General features: G+C 40.5%; 1 pseudogene across 1 annotated transcript in view; it reads left to right on the forward strand.

The window, feature by feature from the left end:
* The first annotated feature begins 6,678 nt into the window (after window positions 1-6,678).
* Window positions 6,679-16,566, forward strand: part of LOC309574542 (chloride channel protein B-like) — a 79,625-nt pseudogene continuing 69,737 nt past the window's right edge. The window contains exons 1-5 of the transcript in view: window positions 6,679-6,683; window positions 9,500-9,562; window positions 10,527-10,656; window positions 11,873-12,032; window positions 15,160-15,333. The product of the transcript in view is annotated as a chloride channel protein B-like (transcript). The remainder of the gene's footprint in view (window positions 6,684-9,499; window positions 9,563-10,526; window positions 10,657-11,872; window positions 12,033-15,159; window positions 15,334-16,566) is intronic.

Consider the following 16,566-nt stretch of genomic DNA (forward strand, 5'->3'; position numbering starts at 1 on the left):
TTGTTCTTATCACTTCTGTATGCTTAGTTTACTTGAGAGGTCAAGATATTCCATATGTTGCAGGGGAGTAAATTCTGTCATCTGTAGTATCACTTCTTTAGACAAACTTGCACTCTGTGTGTGTGTATATAAATATATTTTAAAAAAACCCCCGAACACCAGACCAACCCCAAAATAAAAACAAACAAAAAAACCCCTTGCCTACCCTTCCCTTTAGTTCCCCTGCAGATTCTTTTGAGAAATGAGCATACCTTTCACTTTGCTTACTTGACCTCTAAGCAGTTTTCAGATCACATTGCTGTAGTCTGTCCTACTTCTCAGTCCTTTGTCTTGCTTTCTTGCATCTTTTCCTCTTTTATGTTACTTGACGTCTTTTCTTGTCTGTTCCGCTTTTGCCTTTTCTGAAACACACAAAAAAGAAACTTCAGGAAGCTTTATGAAAAGGTACACCTGTGCTTCAGATCATCATATTTCCTTCTGCTTGACATGAATCATTTGGTGTGATGCCACTGTGTTTGTAGCTAGAAGCTTTCTGCCTTTCCTGCAGTCCTTGGTCTGTTTTTCAATGTATTCTGTCTGGTGGGAACACTGGTTTTATTTCTTTTACTGATTTCTCATAAGCAAGTAGTTAATGCGATTCTTTTGGATATTACGCTTTCTTTCCCTGCCCTTCACCTTGGAGAATGCAAACCTTTGTTCATTTTGGTGAGAATATGTAACACTGGGAGTGAGTCAGCTGTTTGCATTCAGAGTTTTATTTAGTGGTTCTTTTGAAAAAGTGGATATAATCAAAAGCCATCAACAGCTAGATAACTTTCTTTGATAAGCCTTTGCCTGTTTCTGATGTAAACAATGTACCTTCAAAAGCAATAAACTAGGTGTTCTTTTTTTTTTTTAATGGAAAGGTTTAATTGATATTTGTCAATTTATACTTTTTAGACAAATTGGGCACTTACAGAATTGGTGGATTTATAGCTGCCAGCTACCTCGTGTGTGTATTTTTATATAACATATCATTTGTGATGGTTTGGCTGAAGTGCATTGCAACATTTTTTTTTCCTTGATTTAATTTGAATGATTTTGATGCCATTAAATCTTCTTTCTTACACTAACACTGCTAATCTATATTTAATCAATTAAAATAATGGAACTGTATGGTTCTGGAATGTGAATTTTTGGGAAGATTTCAACATAAACTATTGAGAGAATGCTTGTAGACTATTATATGGTTGGTAACATAATTTAAGAGACTGGCTTATTCACAGAGCATCAAGAAGGGCCTGTTGTTCGCATGGTTGTGTGTGGTGCGAGGTGATCCTGTAATCCTGTCCATTTGTATCGGTGAGAATCTGCATATCCAGCTGTAAACAGATACATTTTGCAGAAGGAAAAACCAGTGCTGGAGGGAGTTGACGTGATCTCTGACGCTTGGAGTATGTAATATATGGATGACTATAAAAATATTCCTGCAGTGATCCTAGGTTTGTTGGCTTTCCATTTTGCTCACACTGGGACAAGTCTGAAGTATAATTAATTACGAAATTTTAAAATGTCTTCAACTACGGCATAAAGTTGAGAGCCTCCTCGAAACTCTTCTACTACCTGAAGAAGATTTTGAAGCACTGTGCTTGCTCTCCTTCAGAAAGCGTTATGTTTTACAGGTATCTATGTCTGATCAATGTTTTCTTCGAATTTGCTTTCTCATATTTTTACAGTCTCTCTTAGGTAACCTAATGACAGACTTTTAATTTTCCTCTCACAAGTATTTAATTTGTGTTACGTTCTTTTGGCAAGATTTGAATTTGCCACTGTTACCAAATGTGTATTTTTTTTTTCTTTTCAACCCCATATTTGAACACCTTGCAAAGCAGAGCACAATTTGAAGCCAGTTGAGTGAGGGACAAAGTGGAAGAGCTCTGAATATATAATTCTTTTCATGTCAGTGGTCATTGGCTGAGATTTAAACTAGCTTTGCGCTCTGAAGCATTGCCAAAGTTCTTGTGTTTTGGTTGTTGGAGGCAGGAATATGTTTTCTATGAAGCAGAGAAAAAAAGCCAAAGATGGTATGATTCATACTTTGTTAAACCTTAAGATACAATGAGCAAGCCTATGGAAATAGCCACATTACAAATGATGTGCCTTACTCATAGATATAGTACAGAAAACATTGCAAGGTGTGAACCTAACACTGGCCTTGATTGCTCTCCTCTTCCTGAATGCAAGCTGGGAATACTTTTTATCAAGCAAGACCGAGTCAGCAGTGAATCCTTCAGCCATTATCAAATATATGCATAATGCACATTCCTCCTAAATGTTTGTAGGAGATACCTAAAGAAAAAGTCTAGTATGTATTATGACAGTTGATCATCTATAATGATTAACAACTGTATAATATAGACAAGTGTTTGTGCTTTACGTGGTACTTAATGTGGTGCGTTTGTGGAGATGTATTTCCTATTTAGTAGCTTTTGGGATGATACTCAAGGCCTAAAAGTATTTGTTACACTTCTCTTATGGTATCTTTTGATGCAGAAGGCACACTTAGTAGGCCACACAATAACTGTTCTGCAGCAGAGGCAGGATGTCTGACTACTACTTGCTTTAGTTCTGGCTTCTAGTTTATAAAAACTCAGCCAGATTGCCCTGGTGTGGCGAGTTTCAATTGCTAGAGGAGGAGTAAACTGGTACTGAGCAAGTCTGCATATGCATTACTGTACCAAAGAAGGATGACTTAAAACTACTATTGGTCTTTTATATGAGTAAAATTCCAGGTAGATGTGAAGCAGTGGGACAAAACATGTTTCTCATCAGTGTTTCTAAATAACATGTTCAGAACTCTCTTGTGAAGCTTGAAAGATTTCTGAGGTGGGGAGGTATTGAAGGAACGTGAATGTCTGTAGTCTTTATTTAATAATAATGATAATAAATTAAAAAAAAAAAAAGCTTTAAAACTTGTTAATCCATCTGTGTTAACTCTCTCTGTTGAAACAATTGCGGGAGATGGTTTTTTCTATTCCCTGTTACGCTGATTGCCTTATTCCCTGAAACAATGTGCTGTACCTTTTCTGTTGCAGACCCAACTGATCATGGACTAAAGTATGAAGGATGTAATGCTGGAAGTATAAAAATAACATACTTGATGCTTTAAAAACTCCCCACAAAATACCTTCTTACATTACCATAGTGTTACTATCATAGTGGTCATAGTGGTTTATAATTTTGTTGGGTTTTTTCTTTTTTTTTTTTTTTAACTAAATGGATGTATACTTTCAGCTCAATTTGTAAACAACTCTAAGTTTATGTACGGTCAATTCTGTTCTTTAAAATACAAATCATAACCCAACTCTCAAGTAGCATTTCCATATTCAAGCAGTTCTATAAAGTTTTTCAGTCTTTACTATTTTAAAACAGTGATAAATATAAAAAACATTATTTATATGAGACACAAACTGTATAAATGGATAACTTAATGGAAGATGTTGAGATAATGCAAATATAACCAGTGTTTTGGATCTCTTGATAAAATTCATGTTTTCGATACTAATTTATGACTTTTCACCATTTCTTAACAGCAGCATCCCAGCCTTCTGCTTTTAATATAAGCAGTATGGATAAAATGTAAACATGGTTTTATAATCTATAAACTATGTAGTTTGGGTTAGAAAACCCCAAACTGTGTATTTGTTAAATCAGAAGTACTGAAGGAATGGCTGTGCAGTCATACTATGAAGGTTTTCCTAAGCTGATTTGTGCTTGTTCCCACCCTGCTCCCTGCTGATTGTTACAGATGTGTAGGTATGCTGATTTAACATATTGGCTATTTCAATTTTAATTAATATTACTATTATTATTATATCCTATTATTTTTAAGCAAGTGGGAATGAGAAAGGAAGAGGGGAAGTGTTTGATTTCCCTCTGCAATTTCTACTAAAAAATTACCAAGAAAAGTAACCTGTTAGAGGTAAACACATCTCTTACTGACTTGACTTGAGAATAGCCCATTAAGAATTTTCTGTATTTTTTCCAATTGTCGTGGAAATAAAAGCTGTTTCAATTAGGATGAGAGCAGCTCAAACAGTAGAGCTGTGAAGTTGTCATGAAGATACAGAAGAGGGTATTTCTAGCAGCTTTTCCAGCATCCTGAAAATTGGGTTAATATGGAGTGAGGGTTCAGCTTTGCAGAATGGCTTTGGGAAATGATGTAGTGTTTGGAACTCCTTAAAGTCAGCCTGGCAGGACTTAACCCAATTCTCCTCATCTGTTTCACTTTTTAAAGGTAGAATATTCCTGCATTTACAATTGTTAAAACATTCTGGTGAAGTATAGCAGGTTGAGATGACTTTGTTTCTCTTAAGTTTTGGCAATACTTGCCACCATGCGAGCTGTGTAGACCAAAAACATGGAAATGTGTGGTGGTGGCAGCTGGCTCTTCAGTTCCCACATTATCTAAGTGGTTGGTGATCAGCAGTTTTGGGTTAAATATGTGTGTGTAGTTAAGAGTGTCAATACTAATCGGAGAAAAATCTATACTATTACTGAGAAAAGTCTGTACTAAAAGCTCCTCTTTGGTAATGGTATCAGGCAAATTGCCAGCAGCCGTGACCTTTTCTGGCCAACAGATTCCTCCAGTGTTTGTTGTTTGCTTGACTGCAGTTCTGGGAGAGAGCATTATTTCCCATCTCTGGGAGGTATGTTGCACTTTGAACTCTGGGACTGTCTGCTTCTGAGAAATCTAAAATAATTCCTTGCCACAGCATCACAATTTGAGGATTTGTGGAGATGGTCATAGTCATCTTGGGTTGTGTTTTCTGAAATGATTTCCTGTTATATGTACATTTTTTTTCTGTCTGAAGATTTGCAGATTAAATTTGCTGTATCATGTATGATGCTACTAACCTATTGCACTGTGTGAGATTTATTACAGCATTACCAGAAAATGTTTCAACATCTATATCCTTTATGCCAACATCATATGTGTGAGTCGTTGCGTTTATAGGAAAATTCTCATGCCAAGTTAGTACTATACTTTCATTCCTTAAATGCTGTAACTTTGAAATACTGAAATAATGTGAAATGAAAGTTGATAGCCATGACGTTTCTAGTTAACAATGTCTTTCTATCTCTGTTCAATGACTGTGATAATTATTTGCTTCCTTGGGCTGTCATTCAGGTTGCGCATTAAACACTCGTTAGTTGAAGTCTTTGAGTGTCACCTCAATTAGTAGTGTAATGGTTTTTGATCTTTGAAGTGGGATGCTGTGAATAGAGTACTGCTTTGGAAGCTCTTCATTCTATCACCCTGCTTTCAATCTGTTGAAAAATACATTCTGAACTGCTCATGTTCCTTAGAGTAGAAACTATTTCTTCTGGCATTGCAAAACCTCTTCACTTTTACCTTCAGATTTGTTTGGAACTGGTGTGTTACTCATGCAGTGTTAACTGCGTTAACTCACAGTCTCTAATCCTTTATTGTATTTTTGTGATTGTATGATCCTGTAATACCTGTATGATTCTTGTATTAAAACTGAAGCCAACAAGAATGGTGCACTGCTTTACTTGACAGATGGACAAATTACATGTGCTGCACTAAACGAGCCTGTGGCTGAAGACAGAAGGGCAGTGGAGAGGGAAGAAAGTCTTATCATTTAAGTATATACAACTCCTGACACCATTCAAAAAGTACATGGTTCTCTGTCTACTTAAAACTGAGATGCCAACTAAGTACTTGCCTGGCTTTGTACATGCTTGCCACTGCAGAGGTAAAATTACATTATATGTAGCTATCTAGATAGAAGGGTGACCAGGAATTTGTGCTCAGGTAGGAGAGGCTTAGTACAACCATAGCAAGAATTAGAGTTCTATGGTAGGTGCTTTTATGTGTAATAGCTGGAATCTGATTTATGTCTGTACTATTTAAAGACAAGTAGCAAAATATTTCAGTATTAAATTCATGCTGTATCTCTACTGCCGTTTGGTGGGTAGTTCTTATTTTCTCTGGCTTCCAGTTTAGCATCTCTGTATTTTTGTTGTATTGGTTGGGGTTATTCCATCCTGGTCATTTAAGGGATGAAGAACTCATATGATGCATGCATGCACATACTCTTACGCTCACAAAACATTTAGGCAAATAAAATTGTGTTGTTCCTTCTCCATTGTTTGGGAAGGGAGTTAGATGAGCTAGCCCAAAACTTTTTATTGGAATGGCCAGCTGCTGATATGTGGTAGCTGCATTTCTGCTGTGCAACACATCTCACCTGTCTTCCAGATCACCAGGTAGCAGAGGTCCAATCGTTTGATTATCTTTCTAGTTTCAGGGGAGCTGCTACTGGAGGCAGCCTGGCTCAGCCTGCTTATGTTTACCAAGGAGGAGAGAACTGTTCCAGTGTCTACCCACCCTCTTTATTCTGCCACTGCCCTTTTGCAAGGAGCCCCACGGAAGCTGCTTGGGAGTGGAACAAGGAGCTCTGTGGCTCCCAAATGGGGTCTTGGCAGCTTAAAAGCATGGTTTCCCCCACACTGGCCTTTCAAAACTCTTTCCTAACTGAGTAAAATTCAATTTATAAGTTGACTCCTCGAAGCATTTACACAAAGAAGTGTGTAGGTAGCTTTTAGTGGTGATGAACACAGATTTCTTCTTCCTTCCTTGTCTCCAAAGCAGCCATTCCCGGTTAGGCTGCGATGAGGTAAGAACACTTTTACAGGTAGCACACCTTGCAGAACTCAGAAATTAGTGAAGAACCTGGGAACTGGTTGCAGTTTGGATTCTCTGGTCTCCTCACATAGGTGGGGGCATTTTATCTTCCCGTATTGAGAAGAAAGTATTTTTTCATCATTGCCTCTGATTTTCTTTATCCATGGCAAAACTTGTGTTTTGGAAGGTCTTGAGTAAGCAGAAAGATCCTTGTGTGATGTTTGGAGATAAAAACATTGCAGAAAGCAGGACAATCCTTATGCAGACTTTACAGAACTGAAAATATACCATCTGAAATACTTTTCAAAAGAAAGATGAAGACTCACGTTCTGCACTGGGAGGTGTTCTGTATGTAAAAGTGACAGCCAAAATGCATAGGTTTTGGGTCAAATTCTTACAGGCTAATTAAGCAGTATGTATTCCTAGCAGAGGAATGTCTGGTGCAAAAGCTTTTACAAGCCCAGTCTGCATTTGCCTTCATCTTCATGTCTCTCAGTCTTCAGGTTTCATTGTAAACAAACAAAGCTCTGTATGTGTATGTGTTTTGTAAGGCCTTGTCTGTCCTCTGGAGAGTTGTCTCAACTCCTGCATCTCAGGGATGCAGCAATGCCTCCCTGCAATCTCAAATCTTGCTTTGTTTTTCACCATCTAGCTTTCTAACCCTGGCCATTTGTGCACTGCTTCTCAGAGGTTTGTGAAATATATTTCAGATTAGTGACTGTACTGGTGGCTTTGACTATAGAGGAGTTCATGGTGAAAAAATAATTAGGGGTCAAAGTTTGAAACCTCATTCTTACTCTATTATGTTTTTTATAATTTGAATGCACGAGTGGGTGATTGTGAGAGTTTGCAGTACAGCGGAGCCACTGCTGCAGAGACCGAGTCTGATGGAAGGCTAGTTGGCTTTCTGGCAACTAGGGCCAGCAAAGCAAATGCTTAGGTGTGCTCTTATGGATGGGAATGATATTCCTGTTTGGGGAAAATCAGCCATCCTGTTTATGTAACAAATCATTGTGACGTGGAATGAGGAATATCTGTGTTGTCTGTGAGCAGTGTGACTTGGCCTCATTTGTTTCCCTTAGAAATGTAGCTTTGGTTTTAGTGTTCCTCCCCCAACCCCCATCTGTATTATTCAGTGGATTTTGTATTTTTGTTTGTGCTGCAATCTTTATAATACCCAGATCTAGTCACATATACCATTTGGTCTAACACAGCTAGAAAATGACATCACACAAATTCCCATGTTCCAGAAATATATGGGCTAAATGGAGACCTTAGGGTAGCCAGTCTGGCATATCTGAATGAAATGGTGATGGGGTCCCAGCCAGGAGCTCTGCTCAGGTGTCTGCTTTTGCCTGGGTTCTGTTTCCTTTGCTCCATTTTAAACTTGGAGTAGAACTAGTTAAACCCAACTTTTGTGCAAGCAGAAGTTAGCAGTCTAATCTCAAAACATTTTTGTGCTTAAACACAAAACTAAGGTCTGAGCTTCCATTTGTGAAGCACTTAGCACTTTTTACATTATTAGTGTACATAATAGTCAGACTCCTGCTGTTCCGTAATTCACCTTTGACTGGAGGGATTTGATTGATCACACAGCGTGTATTTGTTGTCAGATAACTTCACTATGGCTGTATTGGTGGCAGATACATTTATTTCCCCGTATCTGAAGGAAAGTAACATTAAGTTTTCTAATGCATTTTCTGTTGCTTTTAGCTATTCACACAGTTTCCAGCAACAATTATTTTCTGCGGTCTTTGATTTCCACCTAGATCAATTCTCTTTAACTCGTTCTCTATTTTGTCACATTGATTGTTGCCAGGTCTGCAATTTGCATAGTACTTTTGAAATCTCTAGAATTAAATGCCTGATTGAGCTGGCAAAAAAAACCCCATCACAGTGTGAGAAATTGGACTTAGGCCATTGCTATATCTTGACATGGATGTGCCCCCCTGCCCTGGGCAGTATTTCCTTCATGATGTGTGTTGTTACGTTTGGGAAGTGTGAGTAGGGGGTTCAAGGAAACTTTCTGCATTGCAAAACCACAGGTCCGAAAGACTTTATTTTGGGTAATTTGCATGTGGCTTGTGTAAAGAACTTTTCTCTTGACCTTTAGTACTCACTAATTCACAACCAGGAACTATTTATGTTTCTTCACTCCCTGGAAAAGAGAAGGCTTTGGGGTGACCCAGTTGCGGCCTTCCAGTACCTGAAGGGAGCCTAAAAGAAAGATGGAGAGAGACTGTTTACAAGGGCATGTGGTGACAGGACAAGGGGGAATGGCTTCAAACTGACAGAAAGTAGGTTTAGATTAGCTACTAGGAAGAAATTTTTCACTTTGAGCGTGGTGAGGCCCTGGACAAGGTTGCCCAGAGAAGTTGTAGTTGCCCCATCCCTGGAAGTGCTCAAGGCCAGGTTGGATGGGGCTCTGAGCAGCCTGGTCTGGTGGAAGATGTCCCTGTCCATGGCAGAGGGGTTGGCACTAGATGGTCTTTAAGGTCCCTTCCAACCTGAACCATTCTATCGCTCTGTGATTCTGTGATTATTTGAGATGAGATCTTGCCAAATTTGTCCAAGTGCCAGTTAGTGGAGAGCAGCAGAAATGCTTTTGTACTCTTTCTTTGGTTACCAAAGTCATGTCTTGGAGGTGGCAAACACACAGCATGCTGCTGATTTTGATTTACAGTAAACATTTTATGTGCATTGAGTCTTTTTCTCCTTTAACTGAGCTGCCAACTTGCAAACTGCCTCGAGTAAAGCATCCAAGCTGTAGTACCTTTGGTAGAGGGAACACCTTATAGCTCATGACAGTTTGGATTATTTGCCTTCACACAAAAAGGTTTTTAAGAAGCAGCTACAAGAAAAAACATACAGGTAAACTTACCTTAAATAGTGTTAAGTTGCCTCTAAAACTATGTGTAATTTGGACACTCCAGGGAGATGCCTGATAGCAGAAAGAATTAAGAAATAGTTATTTACAGTTTCTGTACACAGGAGAATATTTTTAATGTACGGGGGCCAAGGGATTAAAAGAATATTTTGTAAGTGCTTATGCTCTTCACAATTATTGAATATGCAAAAAAGAATTAAAATATTAGCTTCTCATGTATACAACTGAAAAGGAAGAGACTTTGCAGAAGTTTGGGCAAATGTTCTGTTACTGAGATTTCTTGAAATTAATTTTAATTAATTTTAAAATTACAATTAATTTTAAAAATTACTATTAAAAAGTAATTAACATGTAATTTTTTTCCTCTTAGCATAATCTGCAGGAACCATGGTGTTTGGATCTCAGTAGGCCTGCTCTAGTCCTAGATGATACTCAAAATAAATCGGTCATTATAATTGGTGCACAGTTATTATTAGAAGTGTAAGTTTAGGAAAGACAGAAACTGGAGGTAAAAGTTTGCACATTTACGTGATGGGTGCTCAGTGCATTACTTTCAGTCAAAGGAAATGGGGATTACTTAGAAATGTGTCCAGAGTGCTCTACTAAATGCTTAATTATTGGGCCACGTAATTGATTTTGATATGACATCAAGCAGTCAACATCTGAGAGCAGACTGCACCGGTACTTTTATATAAAAAAACCCCCAGATCCAAAACCAAAAAATCCAGCCGTATTCCTTACCCAAATGAAAATGGCTTTCACCTGAGTGTAGACCTTTGTTGAGTGTACACTTTAAAAAGAGATATTGGCAAGAGTAGCCTGTTGTTCAGGCAGTCACGGTTAATAATCAAAATGCTCTAAAAATGGAATTTGTGTGTTTGTGAGAGGCAGCATGGCAAATAATCCTGTGTTATGGTCTGAGAGGCAACTGTGCCTTCCTGTTTCTAGAACAGAGCGGGATCGATGGCTGCTGATGGGGCTAATCGGAACAGCAGTGGGGGTGCTGGGGTTTTTGATTCATCAGATAATTAACTCTCTCATCAAATTGAAATGGAACCTGGTGGAAAATTACTTGCAGGTGAGCAAGAGAAAGTCAGAGTGACATTTTCTGTGTGTGTTTATTAGAAAATGCAGTGTCAAGTTTTAACTGCCTGAAGGTGCTGCCTGTAGAGGTGAGTGTGGAGATCAGATCCCCCTGTGGTCCTTTGTGTACACACATATTGGTGTCCTTTGCTACAGCCTGGCCTATGGTACAGTATAATACCTGATTTTGTTCCTGGTATGGGATTGATGAAAGCAACATTTAATATACCATGGCCTTCCTCTTCCTCCCTGTACACTGGAGGCATGTGCTGCTTTAGGTCTGGGTGATATCCAAGGGAAGGGATTAACCTTCATTAAGGTACTTAGTGAGTGTGGACTGGGTATCAGAGAAGTTATTTCTTTCAATGGCTGGGGCAGCTACATTTTCAGTAATAGATTATTGTGGAATTATTAATTTGCCCTTGATGGCTGTCATTATCTCTGTGATAATTGGAATGGTGGTGGTAAAAATCACTGAATGGCTAAACCCAACGTAAGTGTTTAGGGATCTCTGACCCTGACTGCTTGCTTTTCCTCACCTGTATAAGGAAGTAGGTGGTAAAATTTTCACTTGGCTTGTGATATCTGTGGTAGATTGTATAACTGTCGAAGAGCTTCTTGTGAGAAGGGGTTTTGAGCTTTTGTTCCAGCTGAATCTTGGCTAGGGAGGGTCAGGAATCCTGTCAGCTGGTGCTGGAGGAAGCCTGTAAAACCATCAAGCATGGTACGCAGCCAGCAGCACTTTGTGCAGGAGGAGGCAAGGGTCTGGGCTGACAGTGCTTTTGTGCTCCGCAGCAGTGGCAGGGAGCTGCCAGAGGTGGTCCCCAGCACTCGCAGAGAAATTACCCCTGACTCCCTGACTCAGCCGAGGCCACAGTCCAGAGCAAGCGGCTGAGGAGGGCGCAGCTCTGCAGATTTGGGGCTAGAGCAAGGCAGATGAGCTCCTTGTCTGCACAGATGTGGTGGGATAGCTGACACTGCTGCAGCACTGCAGTGGCGGGATAGAGGCTCCTTAGGAAGGCCACACCATAGTTAGAAGTGGGAGTTGTTCTTTACTTGTCAGAGAAGTGGGAATGGTTGGAGCTCTGCTTTGAGAGAGATGAGAGTCAGCTTCGAGCTTGCAGATCAGCATTAGAGGGCACACCAACACGTGGGGTGGTGTTGTGGATGTGTGCTGTAAACTGTGCGGAATTAGACAAAACTGTCTTCAGGTATTTGGAAGAAGTCTTTTGGTCGCTGGCCCAGATCCCTGTGGGAGTCCAGTCAAACACCCCAGTATCTGCTGGAAGTACAACACATCAGGGCACAAGCAATCCATGAGGTTTCTGGAGTGCATTGATAGCAACTTCCTGATAGGTGATCAAGAAGAAGGTGAGGGGACATACTCTGCTGGACCTTGTACTTGCAGAGAAGGAAAGACTGATCAGGGATGTGAGGGTTAAGGGCAGCAGTAACCATGCAATTGGGGTGTGTAGGATCCTGAGATGAGGGGGAAAAGGTGAAGGACAGGACTTCAGGAGAGCACTTTGATCTCTTCAGGGATCTGCTTGGAAGAGTCCCAGAGGAGATCATCCTGGAGAGAAATGAGGTCCAAGAGGGCTGATTGGTTTTCAGGAATTATCTCATCCATGGTGAGGAGTTGTCCATTCCAATGAGAAAATCAAGCATGGATTTACAGTGGACAACAACCTTCTACAATAACATGTCAGGAACAGTGGCTGTTCTTTATTTCAGCTTTAGCAAGGCTTTCATCACTGTCTCCTATAACAGTCTCATAGACAAACTAATGGTGTATGGTTTAGATGTTTGGACAGTGAGATGGATTTATGCGGCAGAACTGCTGGGCTCAAAGCATTATGATCAATGGCATGAAGTCCAGCCAGAGGCTGGTCCTCAAGTGTAGGGTCAGTCCTGGAGTCAAATACTGTTGGATATCTTCACTAATGACCTGGATGATGGGACAATGTTTTGGTGCACCCTCAGCAAACTTGCAGACAAAAGTAAAAATAAAAGGAAGCAGTGCTTGACAGGCCACAGCTGTGGTGCCAAAGCCTCCTGGGCTGCATTCAGAGTGTTAGCAGCAGGCTGAGGGAAGTGATCCTTCCCCTCTCTTCAGCATTGGTGAGGCCACATCTGGAGTACTGGGTCCAGTTCTGGGCTCTCCAGTGCAATGGAGACATGGATGTGTCCTCTTGGAATCAAGACTATGGAACGATACTGGCAGCTGCTGAAGGACAGATCTCAGTCGCTTCACAGAAATGCAAGGGAAGAGTTATTCTGCAGAACAGATGGAAGCTGAATATATCAGAGGTAAATATTAAAAAAATGAACCAGTTTAGGTTTAACATGAGGAAAGCATATATAATCCTCTTAGAATATTATTTCCCTTTTTTCTTATATACAAACTATGCATATGTTTATAAAATATATAAACAGTGGATAAATACACATGCAAATGTGTATATATGCATTTGTATGTATATACAAGCATGTGTGCATATATATACACTAAAATATAAGTATGTAATACACAGAAAGAAACCACACTTTGACTCCAGGTCATCACAACAACTGTTACACACACTGTTGGTCCTGTTCAATTATAAATCTGTCCTATTGTATTATTAATACAGAAGGTCAGGAGGTAAGTTCTGACATCAGTACAAACATGTAACTCCTGCCCTGGAAGATCTTCCCATCTAAATACCTCCTTTAGCTGCAGCTGAGCAAAACTTTTTTTGTGCACTTTGCTGTTTGGCTGTGCTGCACAATGCATTTACAAAACATTGGTGGGACAGGCTGCTCGGAAGGCTGTAGCACTGTGACCTCAGAAACACCAGGGATGTGCTTGATCTGCACCCACAAAGTATCACAGCTGAGCCCTGCGGAAGGCAGCGAAGGACGTGGGAGTTGAGGAGTTCTGGAGACAGCACAGCTGTGGTCAGCCCAAACGCAAACAAACAAACCAAAAACCCAGGGTGACCAAAACATGTGTTTTGAATGTGAGAATGCCCAGTGTGAGAGATGTCCTTCTGTTTAAAATAAAGCAGGAAACACTTGCTCACATATATTCTGTCCACTAATAATAGCTGCAAATCCATGAAGGTAATTACTGATCTCAAACTTTGAAGGCTCCATTCAGGCAAAATGCCAGAAGACCCCAGAAAATGTTTTTTTGTGAATATTCTTAAGGTCCTTGAACCCTGCTTCTGACCTGAAAAGGGCTTTGAGGAGTAACAATGTTTCCTTTATAGTGTTTTTAGAGATGGGCAGGAAGTCCTGGAAAAAACCCACGACTTGACTCCAAAAGTCATCATTCGCCTTACACTTATTCACTCCCTTTTTTCTAAAGAACCTGCATTGCTTGTTTTGGTCTTTCCCTATCATATACCTTCTGCCTGCAGAAATTTGGAGTACAAAAGAACACTGAAGAGCGGGACCTGGTCTGTGGGTGCTGATGACCTGGCTGCGTGTGCTTCTGTCTGGGCTGGTGGTTCTCTCTCCGGGTTCTGTGCTGGCAAGTGTTAGGTCTCCTATGCAACAAGTCAATAACACTGTGATAAACCAAATCTCTTACTCTTCCATATACTGGTTGTTTCAGTATTTTATGGGGGAAAAAAAAAATTATACAATTATACAACCCCATTGGAGAGGTCTTTCTTGGCCTTCAGCCTAAACCTGGATTCCACCACCCGTAATTTGTATAAAAGTGTCTGGGGTGAAATTGGTGGTGGTGGCGATGTAATTGACACTTAGCATGTGGTGTTTATAAAATAAATACAAGTGGCAGCTGGTATAACTCATGAAAACTCGGTGTTTGGAAGGGGCCTAAGCCAAAGACCATCAGTCCATATAAAAGTTCCTGTTGGTTTTAGATTGATCATTTAGCTGTGCTATGTGGATATTGCATGTGGCCCAGGTTAGTACTTTTATGAGGCACCAAAGCTACAAAATTGAGCCTTTCTGTCATTTACTATCCTGCTGTGTTCCATTTAATTATAGACAGGCAATTAACAGCATAGGTGAGAGAAAAAGTGAATGTTTTGCTAGACTTACCCCGAAATCCAGCAACAGTAGGAAAAGGGAGTTTGCTGTTATGCATACAATAACCAACCAGGTTTAAGCTTTCTAAAGACTGAACTGACTGCACAAATCACTGAAGTTCATATGTACACCCTGCCCCACAGACAGCCTGAGCAAAGATGAGAGGCTGATGGGCTTCAGGCATCAGGTGGAGGCTGGGGGTTAGGACAGGGGCCCTCCTCAGTCATTTTCCTCTCTCATTAGCCCCAGTATGTGTATAGCAACACTGTCAGGAGCTTGAATTTTTGTGCATTGTGAGAAGCTATATGGGCATCTGTATTGTCTGTTAATTCTGGAAAAGTTTGTTTGTGAACAGAGCAAGGTGAGGGTCACACTGGAAAATTGTCCATAGACACATCTAACACACATCTAATAATTGTTGACCCTGTTTCTCTTTTTTTTCTTCCCCTTGCAGTTCTTTCGGCAGCAGCTTCGCTGTCTGACTTGCCAGAAAGCACTGGGTATTTGAATGGCACTTCTATTCAACATCTTTTTAACATCAAGACATTTTTAAGGACATCTGTCTCATGTATGCTGGCTGTAGCCTTCGGGCTCCTCTGTGAGAAGAAGGTCCCAAATTCCATTTGGGGTGAGAAATAGCAGACAATGCTAAAGTTATCAGGCTGTGGGTATGGCTTTGCAACATCTGTCTTGGTGGCAGCGCTGGCTTAAAAAATACCCTGCACTAGGAGCTCTTTTCACCTGTGCTGCTCTCCACCCCTTTTGCGTTAGCTCAACTATTCATGCCATGCAGCAAAGGAAAGGATTTGTTTGCTGCGTGTTTTAAATCCTGGCTTGGTTCCCCAGTATGATTCCCTGAGTGATGCTCGGCAAGCAGTTATCTGGACAACTGCAGTCAGTTTTGTTTCTGAAAAGCCACCTGCTGTGCAGCCATGGCCTGCTGGCTGCTTTACATCTCCTGTAACTGCTTTTACTTGAGCAAAGTCTGTATAAAAACAAAGCCAGTGTCAAGTGGTTTCACACAACAGGGACAGTTATTTTACAGCCACCTGCAGAAGTGCCATAAGTGGCTGTGCAAGGCATGGACTGATGGGTTTGTGCTTCCAGCTTGGGAACACGGCAGCCACCAGTGCCAGCTGAGGGCAGCCGCAGGAACTCGGTGCTGCTCTGCAGGTGGCAGATGGCAGGTTGGGTTGGAGCTGCGTGTTGTTCACGCAGTAGTGTTACACTATGTTTCTAGGTGGGGAAAAGTAGACTTTATAGCCTTTTTGAAGGATAATGTTTTTATACCACCTTCTTATGCACAAAGGAAGAGAATCCCTATCATCCTGCTGTTGTCCTTGGCCTTGTGACGGGGATAGAGGAGGCTTGCCTGGCCCTCCTCTGTAGGTCAGATCTTAAAATTTACTATGTTGCAATACAGCCAAACTTGGTAACTGCAGGCCAGATTTTCGGTTTTTTTGTTTGTTTTGGAAAGTGACATAATTTCCTTTATTCATCATTTAGAGGAGAATTCTGCTGCCCTTTATTATCTATCTGGAACCATACCTTGAAAAGAGATGCTAAAATTGGTCTCTGCTAATAGGATATAGATCGTTTGTTGCTGTTTTGCTGTTTTATGTCTGATCCTTTTTGGGTTTGGAAAGTATTCCTCCTTGAGGTTTTTCTCCCCTCTTCACCACCCTGACCAAACATATCTTCCTTCCCACCAACCATTCGCATTTTCTGTTGCTCTGTGGGTTTATACTTATTTATTTATTTGCACAGAGGTGCAGCACCCTAGGGGATGACTCAGATGTTCAAAAATAGGAGCATATGGCTAGTCGGAGGTGGCCACAAACCTTCTAGAAAATGCTTCCCA

The sequence above is a fragment of the Coloeus monedula genome (genome assembly GCF_965178545.1).
Source record: "Coloeus monedula genome assembly, chromosome: 1".
Classification (NCBI taxonomy): Eukaryota; Metazoa; Chordata; class Aves; order Passeriformes; family Corvidae; genus Coloeus; species Coloeus monedula.